Source organism: Schistocerca americana, chromosome 2 (assembly GCF_021461395.2).
Source record: "Schistocerca americana isolate TAMUIC-IGC-003095 chromosome 2, iqSchAmer2.1, whole genome shotgun sequence".
Lineage (NCBI taxonomy): Eukaryota > Metazoa > Arthropoda > Insecta > Orthoptera > Acrididae > Schistocerca > Schistocerca americana.
In genome coordinates this window covers 1,081,780,907-1,081,797,308 of record NC_060120.1, presented here as the reverse complement: position 1 = coordinate 1,081,797,308, position 16,402 = coordinate 1,081,780,907, and the positions used below count along the sequence as shown (strand labels likewise).

The 16,402-nt window shown below is 43.5% G+C and overlaps 1 protein-coding gene across 2 annotated transcripts in view; it reads right to left on the bottom strand.

The window, feature by feature from the left end:
• LOC124595856 (fatty acyl-CoA reductase 1-like) overlaps window positions 1-16,402 on the bottom strand; it is a 236,167-nt gene that overhangs the window by 111,509 nt on the left and 108,256 nt on the right. The gene's annotated exons all lie outside the window — the stretch shown is intronic.

Here is a 16,402-nt window from a genome sequence, read left to right as displayed (position 1 = left end):
AAACATACGAGTATGATAAATGTATAATTGTGAGTCTCTTATCAGGTGTGTCAACTCGTATAAATGTTTTGGCGTGTGAATAACCATTGTTCTTTTTACTATGTATGTTTAAGGAAAGTTTCTCCATATTTATCATGTGACAAGACATATGCCTCGAGCGTCAAGAAGAGAACAAATTAGAACTATGTTGTAGTGGTATAAACACTGTGTTGAAGTAGGATTGAAGTAGCTTGTAGGATTAACTAGTAGTGGATTGAAGTAGAATTTTGAGTAATACATGTTTATGGGTAGTTAGTTTGTAGTATAGACAAAAGGCGTGCATATGTGTGTGTGTGTTTGTGTGTGTTGTGCGTGATAGGACCCTTATTGTTTACAATATACATAAATGACTTAGTTGACAACATCGGTAGCTCCGTGAGGCTATTTGCAGATGACACGGTTGTCTACAAGAAAGTAGCAACATCAGTAGACTCGTACGTACTCCAGGAGGACCTGCAGAGGATTAATGCATGGTGCAACAGCTGGCAGCTTTCCCTAAACGTAGATAAATGTAATATAATGCGCATACATAGGGGCAGAAATCCATTCCAGTACGATTATGCCATAGGTGGTAAATCATTGGAAGCGGTAACGACCGTAAAATACTTAGGAGTTACTATCCGGAGCGATCTGAAGTGGAATGATCACATAAAACAAATAGTGGGAAAAGCAGGCGCCAGGTTGAGATTCATAGGAAGAATTCTACGAAAATGTGACTCATCGACGAAAGAAGTAGCTTACAAAGCGCTTGTTCGTCCGATTCTTGAGTATTGCTCATCAGTATGGGACCCTTACCAGGTTGGATTAATAGAAGAGATAGACATGATCCAGCGAAAAGCAGCGCGATTCGTCATGGGGACATTTAGTCAGCGCGAGAGCGTTACGGAGATGCTGAACAAGCTCCAGTGGCGGACACTTCAAGAAAGGCGTTACGCAATACGGAGAGGTTTATTATCGAAATTACGAGAGAGCACATTCCGGGAAGAGATGGGCAACATATTACTACCGCCCACATATATCTCGCGTAATGATCACAACGAAAAGATCCGAGAAATTAGAGCAAATACGGAGACTTACAAGCAGTCGTTCTTCCCACGCACAATTCGTGAATGGAACAGGGAAGGGGGGATCAGATAGTGGTACAATAAGTACCCTCCGCCACACACCGTAAGGTGGCTCGCGGAGTATAGATGTAGATGTAGATGTAGATGTAAATAACATGTGAACCCTACGCTTCCCTGACCTGTACTTGTACAAGGCGTAATCCTATTTATTTTAGTGAATTAATAAGTAGCATTTGATTTCTTAAAACGCAAGAGAACCACATTAGTGATGTGGATTTAGATATTATATTGTCAGCTCATTTAATTTTTATTTTTATATTGTAAAGTCATTTCACTTTTACTTTTTATATTGTCAAGTCATTTAACTTTTATTTTTATATTGTCGATTCATGTAACTTTTTTTATTTGCAAAAAAAAAATTAAGTCTCACTTTTGTTCTTAAAAATTGTGAAAGACAATACTAAGTGGTACTATGTATGACATTTTGTAATCACAAAACTATGATGAACAATTTCTGTGAATGCAGTTGAGAACGTGAAAGCAAACCGGCTTAGCTCTTACGAGACAGCGGGAGCAGCGAGGAGGAGGACTAGTTGTAAACAGGCAGGTTTCCCAGCAGGACACACTGTCAACCGGGCCATTTCGGGAGCGCGGTCGGCAACAAAAGAAGGGTACGCAGCAAACACTTTCCCTTGCACCCGGAGCTAATGGCCGGCCGCACCAGTGCGACCCTTCGTGGAGTTGATGACCTGAGATGGCCGAGCGGTCCACCGCGCGGAAATCCATCTGCTAGCAACGCACCACACGCACGTGACCGTGACGAGACGGCAGCGGTGAAACGACAGAAGACAGGGGATAAAGGGGCGTGGAGCCTTTTGACAGGTACTGTCAACGACGCCTATCAACATTTCCTGGCGGAAGTCCATTTGTCAAGCGACAGTAAATCGTGGTTCGATGTTCTCTGGTCGCTAAGGGTGGCACAAAGAAGAGCCATTAAGTGTCATCCTTGACCAGGAATATCAAACCGGCGAGCCAATTGAGGATAACTAAAGAATTTGACAACACAAGGGGCGTGGAGCCTTTTGGCATGTACTGTCCAGAGAAACTGGCAGACTTCAACGACGCCTTTCAAGACACTGTACTGTGTGGCTTGAACCGAAGATATTGCGGAAACTGTAACTGCTATTGACGTGCGGTTTTCACAGAATGGATTGATAGTCAGGAGCTCGTATTGTTGGCCAATAGACGGATAGTATCAATACTTAGAACGCATATTTTGTATGAACAAGGACTTTTTAAATGGAATACCGGCTACTGACATCACAAAACTAAAAGTAGTGTTAGTTAGAATGTCAGTGGTGTTTGTTGCAGGATTCTTGTGCGAATCGCTTACGAGATATCGTATTCTGAAAAATTTCCTGCTGGCCGGGGTGCCCGAGCGGTTCTAGGTGCTACAGCCTGGAACAGCGCGACCGCTACGGTCGCAGGTTGGAGCCCTATTTGAATCCCCATTTTTTTTTTTTTTTTTTTTTTTTTGGAAAATTTCCACACAGAGACTTGCTTGTGCAATTCAAACTGCGCAGTTGCTAGGCACGATGTTGTTATGTATACTTACATCCTACGTCTACATCTACTTAGATATTCCTGAACCCACCGTACAGAGCATGGCGGAGTGTACCCCATACCACCACTAGTCATTTACTTTCCTGTTCCACTCGCAATTAGAGTCAAGGCCAAACGGATGTCTATATGCCTTTGTATGAGCCCTAGTTTCGCGAATCTTATGTTCTTGGTCCTCATGTGTAGTGTATACTGGCGGCAGTAGAATCTTTCGGCAGTCAGCTTCAAATGCCGGTTCTCTAAATTTTCTGAATAGTGTTTCACTTCGCCTTCCCTCCAGGGATTCCCATTTGAGTTCCCGAAGCATCTCTGTAACACTTACGTGTTGTTCGAACATACCGGTAAAAAATCTATCAGCGCCCTTCTTAATTGCATCGATGTCTCCCTTCCATCCGACAAGGTACGTATCCAAAACACTCGAGAAATACTCGAAAAGAGGTCAGACAAGTGTCCTAAGTGCTGTGTCTCCAACACTGGTGAACCACCCTTTCCTAAAATTCTCCCAATAAACCAAAGTCGACCATTCGCCTTCTCTCCCGCAGTCCTCACATGCTCGCTCCATCTCATACCACTTAGCAAAAAGTTGCGCCCAGATATTTAAACGACTTGAATGTGCCAAGCAGGATACTAGTAACAGTGTGAGCGAACATTACAGATTTGTTATTCGTACTCATCGACGTTAACATACATATTTCCACGATTAGAACTGGCTGAGATTCATGACACCAACTAGAAAGTTTGTCTAAGTCATCTTGGTTCCTGCCAACGGCGCTGCAGCAGTGGTAACACGGATTCCTTTCAGATCACCGTTAAGCGCTTTCGGTCTAGGCTAGCACTGTATGGGTGACCATTCAGTCTGTTGGCCGCTGTTGGCACGCGGGGTGCATTCAGCCCTTGTGTGGTAAACTGAGGAGTTACTTGGTTGAGAGGTAGCGGCCTGCTGACCACATGCCTCTCCATATCCTCATCCAGTGATGCCTGTGGAATGAGGATGACACGGCGGCCGGTCGCTACCGTTGGGCCGTCCGAGTCCTATTCGCATGGAGTTTAGTTTAGTTTATCTTGTTTCCTCCTACAGTCATTCAACTTCGACATTTTGCCGCACACCACGGCATCAACAACAAGTAGCCGCAGATTGCTGCCCACCCTGTCCGCCGGATCAATTATGTATGCTAAGAATAAAAGAGGTCCTGTCACACTTCCCTGGCGCACTCCTCACTATGTCCGTGTCTCTGATGAACATTCGCCGTCGTGGACAACATACTGGTATCTATTACTTAACAAGTCTTCCAGCTACTCTCGTATGTCTGTGGAACTGTTCCATATACTCGTGCCTTCGTTAACAGCCTGCAGTGGGGCATCGTGCCAAATGCTTTCTGGAGGTCTAGAAATATGGAATCTGCCTGTTGCACTTCAGTCGTAGTTCTCAGTGTATCATGTGAGAAAAGGGCAAGCTGAGATTCGCACGAGTGATGCTTTCTAATACCTTGCTGATTCGTGGACATAAGCTACTCAGTCTCAAGAAAGTTAATTATGTTCCAACTGAGAGTGTGTTGAAGGATTCTGCTGCAAACCGAAGTTAGGGATACTGGTCTGTAGTTTTTTGGGTGAGTTCTCTTACCCTTATTATATACAGGTGTGACCTGCGCCATTTTCCAGCCGCTTGTGACTTTGTGGCGGGCGAGAGAGTCACGACAAACGCAAGCTAGGTAAGGTGCCAAGGCCGTAAAGTAATACCGAACTGTTATTCCATCTGGACCTGGTGACTTATTTGCTTACTAATCTTTCAGTTGTTTCTCTGTGCCAGGGATGCGCATTACTATGTCGTGCATATGGAAGTCCATCCGATGGTCAAATGACTGTATGTTTGTACGACTCTCCTGTGTGAACAATTTCTTGACCGTGAAATTTAAAACTTGGGCTTTCGTTTTGCTGTCTTCGACTGCCACACTAGACTGGTCAACAAGAGACTCAATGGAAGGCTTAGACCAGGATTTTGTCGGGTTCTCTGCAAGATCTTTTGCCAAGGTTAAGAGACTGTCGTTTATAAAGTAAGAGATCCTGGCAGGAGACGCCAAATGAAAAGCTTCTACTTACGTTTCTAATCTAGACTGTAATAATATAATGGGAAGGAACAGTTAATCAGAGCTCAGGGAAAAGTTGTGATCAAAATGACACTAGATTTATTCATTCTTAACATTACAAGAGAACAAAAATGACGAAAGAAACATTACAATTTCTTTTTTATTTCACAAACGCTTTCACTAACATGGGGTCTATGGTGTACAAAGTGATCACCTGGGGACAGACACACGACACTAACCAGAACACTAATCGCTTTATCCGACTTCATACACGTGAATCCGGGTTATGGCACAAAGCTACGCCACCACCATGCGTCTATACTCTACAATTCAAAAAAGAAAAATATGGTTTGAAAGAACAGAGTGCTGAGAAACATATATTAGAGCCCTACGCGACAGCAGCGGTCTCGCGTTCGGTTAATTCGGAACACAGGTACTTTCCTATCAGCCTCTGAAACCCCGATGGATTCCAGTGAGCAGGTGGACATGTTTTCTGGTCTGCCAAACCCATCTGACTCCGTACCACGACGGTGCGTGGCGGAATATGTCAAATGTTTAGACAGCATACTCAAGACAAATAAGTACGCCCGCACTTCACTCGTTGTGAGCTTGATAAGCAGTGCCTCTGATGGTTCAGAAGGAGACAGGCTCTAAGTGGCACACTAGCAAAGGCCACAAGTCTGACCGTTTTGGTAGAGACCCGCAGTTCTTTACTAGCGAGCGTTATTAGCTGGGAGAGAGGCCTTTGCTCTGCTAACACAGATTTGACCAATCGGAGTCTTTAAAGTTAATAGCGAGAAAAAGGAAAAAAGATTCAGCTTAGCAGCCTCTCTCCCACGTGTTTGCCGTGTCTTTTGCTAACAGAATGCTCAGGATGGAAGCACAGCCATCCATAAAAAGCTTTTTGTCTCCCCTGTTGCGTCCATTTCAAAGTTTCCAAAGAATGGCGATAAACACGCTAAAAGCCTCGTTCTTTCACGAATTTGTTTTCAAATCGAATCTGGACGTCAGGGCGCCAGTCGCCCTGTCCCACGGATATTCGCAGAACCTTCCCAGTTCTTTTGTCAGCTTCCTCCCTAACAAGGGCCCTTCTTCTGCTTTACTGCCGGTCTGCATTGCGCTGGCCAGTGCAGCGGCGACTTCTCGGCGCTAGTCTGTACACCTGGAAGCGCCTGCCTCCCGTTCGGCTCCAACTAAATGTGTCTTCACAATCATACTGCGGAACTCGGCCATCCGGAAATGTCTCCACAGGTTCCGCAGAAAAAACGCGCTTTGCTGGGTCCACCATCGCCGCACTTTTTACTGCAGTCGTTTAAATCGGCACCCTACTCCTTTGCATGCAGGTAAATCTTACCATCATTCCTTCCGTAGAGCATGCAAACAAGACCGTTAACTGCTGCCCACCATTTCATCAGAATGTATGAAGTCAAATCGCAGTAAAAATCATATTCCGCAAGAACATGAAGTGGCATAACACCGAATCAGAAGTTAAAGTGCCCTGCAATCTCTCAAGGTGTGATTGTGATAGTTGTTGTAAACTTCACCCATAGATCTTTCCAAAGGCACACAAATCTGCACTAACCTTTGCCTGTCATCATTAGTGCGTTCTCTTTTGAACCGATAGTGCAACAGCCTCTGATTCCTCAGCGTCTCTGAGTGTGCAACAGCCTCTGATTCCTCAGCATCTTACGAATTTCGTTGTTAATTTGTAGTGGTGTTTTTCGATCTTGTATAAGCGTACTAGGATTATAAATCTTGTATAAGCTTACAAGGATCATAAATCTCCAGACCACGATTTAGAATCTGTTTGAACATTGCCCATAATTCTTCTAAGTCCATCTTACCGAAACTAAGTGATGTTAACTCACTAAGTGAGATGCCAACAACTGCTTATCTTTCTGTCTAGCAGAAACACTCTCGTAGGCTTTTTGTCTTACTTCCGTAAGCACAGTTGCTTTAGTGATATTATGATCGCTAATCCCTGTTTCTATACAGTCATTGTCGATAAGGTATGGCCTATTTGTAGCTACAGGTTCTAAGACATTTCCACTGTTTATGGGCTACCGAGGTACCTACTGAAGACAATTTTCAGAAATCGTGTTCAAAAGTATTTCGCACAGATGTCCCCGTCCATACACGATAGGTTAAATCCCTCCAACTAGTACTGCATGATGCGGGTATTTCCACACTAGTGATTGTACACTTTCTTCAAATTACTCTAGAACTGTGACAGAGGAATCGGGTGGTGGTAAAAACATCCAGCCATTAAATTAGTTTCACCTGCACCTATCGCACGTGGCCAGATAACTTCTCTGTTACACTCAACTTTGACCTCAATAGAGACAATATTTTCAACTACCGCAATGAACGCTCCCGCTCCTACGGTCTCTAATCTCTCTTTCCGATATAAGTTCCACCTCTCGCTAATGTTTCAGAGATTTTATACTTCGGATTTCAGCCAGCTCTGGGTTCCAAGAATAATCTGAGCGTGAGAACTTTCCTGGAGGGCAGTAAATTCGTCAACGATCTCTTGAGTTATTTATCAGTCTCTTCAACCAGTTACGTGAAAGTTGTAGTGTAACACGTAGACAAAGCAACAGAAGACAGAAGATGGGGAAATCAATGTTCTCGCTGCTGTTGCAGTTGATCCGCACGTTAGCTCCCGCACAATCACACGAGGAAGTGGCGTGAGTCAGGCAAGTGTCCTATGCATTGTGCATCGACACAGGTTCCATTCCTCACACATCTCTCTCCATCAACAGCTGGAAGGAAATGATCCTGAGAATCCTGTTAACTTCTCTACATGGGTATTAAAGCAGGATACTCCAGATGTATCATGTATCTTGGTTAGTGATGAAACCATATTTACCAATAATGGCCAGGTAAACCACCGAAACATGCATTATTCCTCCGTTGACAATCCCCGCTGGCTTCGCCAGGTACAACGTCAGCGTCCACGGAGTGTAAACGTGTGGTGTGCAGTAGTGAACCATAAGCCCTTAGGCACGTGTTTCGCAGACGGAACACTGAACGCGCACAAATAGCGCAGTCTCCTAACAGAGCATCTTCCAGGTTTCTAGAAGACTTTCCACTGCAGACTAGGAGGGACCTGTTGTATCAATATGATGGCTGTCCGGCCGTAGTGCACGAAGCATTAGAGCATACCTTTACGAATTATTTCCAAATCGTTGAATTCGTCGCAGAGGACCTGTACCTTCGCCAGACCATTCCCCGGATCTGCCGCCTGTAGACATTTTTCTGTAGGGAAAACTGAAAGACGCTGTCTGCAAGGACATGCCAATTACAGCCGATGATATACAACGATGTATTACTGCAACCTGCTCAGAAATCTCCTCCGAAATTCTAGCACTTGTGCAGCAGTCATTCCATACCAGACTGGAGGCGTGTATTTCCTCTGCCAGAGGTAATTTTGAGCACAACTTATGACAGCCAGATGTCTCGTTGCTGGTCAGACTCTGCTAACTACTGTATGCACTTGCGTTAGTGTTGTGTGTGCCACCACAAGTACTGCACAAGTGTCGGTATGGGAACTTTTGAAATTACGATACCTCGAAAACGACGCGCACTATAATCATGCGTCACCCACCACTGAAACTCTAATTTACTCTACTTTCAGTTTATTAATGTCAACAGGCGTTGTTCCATTTAAATAAAGCGTATGTTTGTAAAGAAATTACACTTTCGAAGTATTATTACAATCTGTTGATTGGCTAACAATACGAGTCCCTGTCTAACTAATCCATTATGTGAAAACCGCACATCAACAGCAGTTTCCATTTCCACAATACTGGGTGATCAAAAAGTCGGTATAAATTTGAAAACTGAATAAATTACGGAATAATGTAGATGGAGAGGTACAAATTGACACACATGCTTGGAATGACATGAGGTTTTATTAGAACCAAAAAATACAAAAGTACAAAAAATGTCCGACAGATGGCGCTTCATCTAATCAGAATAGCAATAATTAGCATAACAAAGTAAGACAAAGGAAAGATGATGTTCTTTACAGGAAATGCTCAATTTGTCCACCATCATTCCTCAACAATAGCTGTAGTCGAGGAATAATATTTTGAACAGCACTGTAAAGCATGTCCGGAGTTATGGTGAGGCATTGGCATCGGATGTTGTCTTTTACCATCTCTAGAGATGTCGGACGATCACGATACACTTGCGACTTCAGGTAACCCCAAAGCCAATAATCGCACGGACTGAGGTTTGGGGACCTGGGAGGCCAAGCATGACGAAAGTGGCAGCTGAGCATACGATCATCAGTAAACGACGCACGCAAGAGATCTTTCACGCGTCTAGCAATATGGGGTGGAGCGCCATCCTGCATAAACATCGTGCGTTCCAGCAGGTGTTTGTCAGCCAGGCTGGAGATGATGCGATTCTGTAATATTACAGCTCCTTTTATACACGATTGTCACGCGCAGTCACTGACGTTTTGCTGTCCAGCGCCATATGTCGGACATTTTGTGAACTTTTTTTTGTTTTTTGGTTCTAATAAAACCCCATGTGATTCCAAGCATGTGTGTCAATTTTTACTTCTCTATCTACATTATTCCCTGGTTTATTGAGCTTTCAAATTTATACTGACTTTTTGATAACCAGGTATTTGCAATGAAGGCTTTAGGTGAGTAACCGTGTATATACTGGAAGTAGAGAGAGTGTCAGGCGTTTGGTGGTTAGAAATACGATTAATGATGATAGTTATTTCCTGCAATCTACTTTCTACTTCTGTGATAATGGCGCTTAATTTCAAGATCAGTTCTTTTCTTGGTGGGGGAGGAGGGGAGGGCGGGAGGATCTCAACAGTCTTCCTACGGGTTTGATGATGAACACCACGAATTCCTGTCCTATGCGTATCTGATCATCATCCATAGCAACTACACCAAACGTCGTCAGTTACATCTGACATATATTCCCATCTCAGTATTCCCCAATGATTTTTACCCTCGACTGCTCTCTCAAGAATCATGGCGATAATTCGTCGTTATCTTATCAGCAGTCCTGTTCTCCTATCCCTTCTTTATATCAGTTTTTCCCACATACGGGTTTCTTAGGCAGTTCTGCGTCGAACCTGCTCATTTCTTAGCTTAAAACTACCGTAATTTTCAGTAGCCTCCTATCGGATCCCATCTCACACGTTTCTATTCTCTTTTCATCCAGATTTCCCATTGTATAGGACTTAATGTAATGATATACAGTCCTCCCAACTTACATACTCAGAAATTTCTTTCTCCAATTGAGGTCGATATTTGATACCAACTGACTTCTTTTGGCCAGGAAAGCTCTATTTTCTTCTGCTAGTCTTCTTATTATATGCTCCATGTTTCTGCTAGTCTGCATTTTCTGTCCTCCTTAGTTCGTCCATCTACTGAGATAGCATGAATCCTTCCGTTAGTCTACTTCACCGTTTTTTATTTAAGTTTATTGCTAATGTCATTTCTGACAGCCCGAACTACTTTCGTCGGATCGTGGTGTGTGCTTATTACAGAGTTTATTCCATTTGACACGGCCTGTAATTCTCCGTCACTTCCACTGGGGATAGCAATCTCACCAACGAATCTTATGGTTGATATTCTTTCAGCCTGAATTGTAACCCCACTATTGCACTTCTATTTCTGTCATTTGCTACTTCGATATATACATTGAACAGCAGTGGCGAAAGAATACATCCACGTCGTACACATATTTTAATCAGAACAGTACATTCTTTGTGTTTCATTTTCAGTGTTTCCTTTTGGATCTTGTATAAATTGTATGTTACTCGTATTTTCGTATAGCTTACAGCAACTGTCCTCAGAATTTCGAAAATTTTCCGCTATTTTACACTGTGGTACTCTATTTCTAGATAGGCAAATCATGTCGACGTATCTTGTTTTCTCTTAAGTGCTTCCATTATCAAGTGCAAAGTCAGAACTGCCTCTGTGGTGCCCTTACATTTCATAGAGTCAAATTGTTCGTCATCTAAGAGGTCGTCAAACTGCGTTTCCATTCTCCTGCATATTATTCTTGTCAGAATCTTGTATGCGTGAACTGGTTGCACAACAGTTTTTGCACTTACCTCCCGTTCTGTCTCCGGGACTGCGTGGATGACATTTCTCCTAAAGTCTTAGGCTATATCTCGAGTATCATAGATTCTTGAAGTCCACTGGAATAGTCGTTTCGTTTTCAACTTCTCCTAATAAGTTTCGAAGGAATATTGTCTATGTCATTATTCCTATTTGATCTCAAGTCTCTTCAGTCCGTAAGCTCGCTGCTGCTACTGTCGCAGGTTCGAATCTTGCCTCGGGCATGGATGTGTGTGGTGTCCTTAGGTTAGTTAGGTTTAAGTAGTTCTAAGTCTAGGGGACTGATGACCTCAGGTGTTAAGTCCCATACTGCTTAGAGCTATTTTTTTGATCTCAAGTCTTTCAAAGTTCGATTAAACTCTCCCTTAAAACTGAATCCCAATATCTTCTATATCGACTTACATTTCCACTTTCTTCCTCGTAGAGGTCTTCAGTGTAATCTTCCTACCTATCAGCTCTCTCCACTGCCGTTAACGATCTATCTCCTCTTGTACTTTGAATTTCATTTCGTGGAAAGCTGTTTTGACTTTCCTGTATCTGAATCAGCTCTTCCGGAGATCACTCCCCCCCCCCCCCCCCCCCCCCCCACACACACACAAACAAAACTCAGCCACCTTACACACATACCCACATATTGAATATATACAGGGCCGAACGTCTCTCTATAATTGTTATTCAGAGATCGTAGCTGATTGCCACGATCTCCAGTGAGAGGGCGGAGCTAGCTGCTTCAAAGGTGGATTTTGTCTCCTAAGAACGCGATGGTCTGTTGCCTCGATAGATGACGTTCTCGGAGAAGGGCTTCCATCTGCAGGTGATTTATCTCCTGGAATCCTTTAAAGTCTTCGGTGTATTTCTATTCCCTTTAGCGTCGTTTTTTGACGTTCCCGGACGCGGGTTCCTATCCTCAATTTGTTCCTCACGACATCGTCTACAAGTCCTCGAAAGTTTTCGGTATAGTTTTGTAACACCATGTACGTACAGAGTGATCATGAACAGTCTGAAAAGCTTGTAAGAGCATTGCAGGGTAGGTTGCCCTGATAAATAACTGTTAATGAAAAAAATTAGATACGTGGCGCCGTTTCTGAGATAATTAGCGCTGAGGCTAGCCAATCAGGGCGTCGCACGCGCGAATTCAAGCAGTGTGCCAGAGACGGTGTCGCCAAACGTGTACTTCGTTTGGTTTCCTGGAATCGAACAAGAGAGCAATACGAAAACTCATCATAGAACGAAAGCAAGGATAGAGCCCAAATTGAAGGTTGAGGTCTCGTGGGGAATCACCTGCGCTAGGAGAACAACTGTGCTAGTTATATCTGGTGGACGCTTTAATTTGCGCGCGCAACGCCCTGATCGGCAACTTTTGCTAACTAATTCGGAAACGGCGTAACGTACAGAATTTACTTCTTCACAATTTTTATCAGCACAACCTATCCTGCAATGCCCTTACAAGCTTTTCAGACTCTTTCTGACTGCCCCATAAGTACAGGGTGTTATAAAATTATAAACCGGCCGAGCGGTTCCACTTTGAACGTGGAATTGTAGTTGGAGCTAGAGGCGTGGGACATTCCATTTCAGAAATCGTTATGGATTCCATATTCTGACATCTACAGTGCCTCGTTTCAGGCATTACCTCTCACCACGGGCTACACAGTGGCTGATGGCCTTCACTTAACGATCGAAAGCAGCAGCGTCTGCGTAGAGTTGTCAGAGCTAACAGACAAGCAACACTGCGTGCAATAACAGCAGATATCTATCTGGGATCACGGCGAAGGTATCCGTTAGTACAGTGCAACGAAATTTGGTCTTAATGGACTACCGCAGCAGATGCGTCATGTGGAGGCGCGACATGGCCTACAGCGCCTCTCCTGGACCCACGACATTTCGGTTGGGCCCTACACGACTGGAAAGACGTGGCCTGGTCAGATCAGCCCCAAGTTTAGTCGGTAACAGCTGATGATAGAGATCGAACGTGTCGCAGACCCAACGAAGCGATGGACCGAAGTTGTCAACACGGCACTGTGCAAGCTGGTGGCTATTTCGTAATAGTATGGGCTGTGTTTACGTGGAATGGACTGGGTGATCTGGTACAACTGAACCAATCATTAACTAGAAATGATAATGCTCAACAAAATTGAGACAACTTGCGGCATTTCATGAGTAGGTGGGCCAGGCCAGTGCCACCCCAAAGTACAGTAATCCAAGACGGTGAGAAACCACCACGCCCCCCTGGCAGGAAGTTTGAATGTGGGAGACAAGATAGGTCAATTGGGCTACCTCTACTAACTAAAGAAAATGGTGGGAAAGAAAGGGCCCTTAGGCTATCTCTACTAACCTAATACAACGGCGCGAAAGAAAGGGTAGTTGGGCTACCTCCACTAACCTGTCATTGGACTGCCAGCTCTTCCTAGGAACTGGTGGGAATAGGACTCAGCTTGTGCTGGACATTTTATTTAAACAATTAGAGACAGTAATGCTGTCAAGTGTGTTCGTCATGGGCTAATGGCACGTCATCCGCTTGTAAAATGGGCGGGAATTTCGAATTTTGCTCTAAGAGCTTACTCCTGGAGCTGAGGGGAGTTAGTATGGTGCTGTCCCCACTAGAGGCTGCTCATGATGCCGTTCAATTAGAATATAAGTTGTTTCAGTTCGTGTAAATTTGTTTAAATAGACAGCAACCTCCAATCTACCAGACCAAAGAACTGACCTAGTTCACGAGTTCACCGCTACAGGGCACCTCGATAGGTCACATTATCGTGCAGTTTAGTCCATAGGAGCATGATGACGTCACGTGTTTTTCTCAGCTGTAAGTCTCCCCCGGCCTTCTCATCCCACCGGTGGTCTGGAGGGGGAAAACTGAGGGGCAATGGAATGAGCCTGTTCTGGGCTGCTGGAGAGAGGAGGGTGAGTGTACTTTATTTATTTCTTTAAAAATTTATTGTGAGACACACGCCACCTAGTTCATTTACTACACTGATACAAAAGACTCACTCTGCCAGCGGCCTGGAGGGGGAAAACTGTCGGGAAAAGAAATCTGCCAGTTCAGGGCTGCTGGAGAGATGAATGAGTACACTTTATTTATTTCTTAAACAACTTATTTAGGGACAGAGTTCACTTAGTTTATTTATTACACTGATACAAAACACTCACTCTGACGGTGGTCTGGAGGGGGAAAAAGGAATCAGCCTGTTCTGGGCTGCTGGAGAGAGGAAGCAGTGTACTTTATTCGTTTTTTGAACAATTTATTTATACACGTATTTCACCTAATTTATTTATTATGCTGATGCGAAACACTCACCCGACTTGCTTGGATTCACAATATACAGTTTACAGACCTGAAAGCTACTCTTAAATAATGCATTTTGCTGATGTGCAGAGATGCAGTCAACTCGTATATTACCGAAATAATCCAGTACACACTATACATACGTGAAAACTACTTGTAGATCACCGAAATAATGTATGCAAACACGCTCAAAATGCTTAAACGTCCGAAAATAATTCAGCGCACAAACACTCAGTCCACATAAGAAAGGTTACTTGTTAACGACTTGAACCCTGATTCTACTGGATGGATGGCCTAAGTATACTCCCTAACAAATGGAAACTGTCCAGAAGCGGGAGTGGAAGGATAGGTTGGTGAACGTTTTTAATTTTTCTTGGCACAGTGACTCAATTATCCATCGTAATTAATTAATGACATAGATTGGACTTAATTTCACAACCTCATGCATAGTGCTGCACAAGAATGGCTTAAAATCGCGAAAATTAACTGTACCATTCAACAGGTCTTATTCTGCTTATAAAAAAAAAAAAAAATTTCCCAATACCACTCGAAACTGATACCAATATCCTTCCTGATTACGTAATTAATCACAAAGTTTGGTCGCCATTATACAACTATATACATAGCGCTGCACAAGAACGGTTTAAAATCACAAAAGCTAACTATACCATACAACTTGTGTTATCCTGCTGGGAAAAAAATTCGCAAATATCCATGCTAATTACGTAATTAATCAGAAAGACCGGCCAAAATTACACAACTATATGCATAGTACTTCACAATAACGGCAATTCTCCGCAAAACCTGAGAACTAGTCTGTGGTGTCACCGCCAGACACCACACTTGCAAGGTGGTAGCCCTTAAATCGGCTGCGGTCCGTTAATATACGTCGGACCCGCGTGTCGCTACTATCAGTGATTGCAGACCGAGCGCCGCCACACGGCAGGTCTAGTCTAGAGGGACTCCTAGCACTCGCCCCAGTTGTACAGCCGACTTTGCTAGCGATGGTTCACTGACTACATATGTATGTAGGCTGTTTATGTTTTCTTATTGGCAACGTTACGTAGCGCTCTGTATGAAAATCACTGGCTGTGCTGTGTGCAGTCTGTGGCTAGTTCGCATTGTTGTCTGCCATTGTAGTGTTGGGCAGTTGGCTGTTAACAGAGCGTAGCGTTGCGCAGTTGGAGGTGAGCTGCCAGCAGTGGTGGATGTGGGGGGAGAAATGGCGGAGTTTTGAAATTTGTAAGACTGGATGTCATGAACTGCTATATATATTATGACTATTAAGGTAAATTAAGGTACATTGTTTGTTCTCTATTAAAATATTTCATTTGCTAACTATGCCTATAAGTAGTTAGTGCCTTCCGTAGTTTGAATCTTTTATTTAGCTGGCAGTAGTGCCGCTCACTGAATTACAGTAGTTCGAGTAACAAAAATTTTTGTGAGGTACGTGATTTGTGAAAGGTATAGTTTAATGTTAGTCAGGGCCATTCTTTGTAGCGATTACTGAAAGTCAGAATGCGTTGCGCTAAAAATATTGTGTGTCACTTCAGTGAATGTTTGAGTACGTTCGGTTTCGTTCAGCTGTTTGAAAAGCAAATAATGTAAGAGGTTTATCAGCACAGAAATTCATAAATTTTGTTAAGGGGACGCTTCATATGTCGACCCTTAGCCGAGGATACCTCACTGGAATCTTCAGATTTTTTCTTGCAGTTTGAGCAATTAATGCAGCCTTTGTTTATTGCTAGCGCGTAAATGTAGAGAGAATTTCCTTTGTAGTTGTAGTTTTTCATTCTTGTACGGTAAAACAGTTGTGGCATGCATGTAGATTTGCACCAAGTCTTTCGCAGCTGCGCTTGCAATTAACTAGATATTATTTTCAGTGCTATGTTAATGTGTTCTCTTATTTTTGCCCTTCAAATTGTGCTTTTCTGTGTTATCGGGTGAAATATTGTGAGAATAATGGCGTGTGAAGAACGTAACACTAGGCTCCAAAGTAAACTGAGAAATAATAGTGACGACGAGCGTAGCTTATCAGCACCAGTGTGTAATGAATTAACAGACATTCGAAGTAGTCATTTGGTAATTGTGCATAGGGAAATGGAGCGGGCGGCAAATAATGGCGTAGACAGTCAAACTATTAGAGAACAGGGAAGCATTATCGATCGATCGGTCGGCAATAGCTCGCCTCAGGAATCCGAAATGACAGGACAC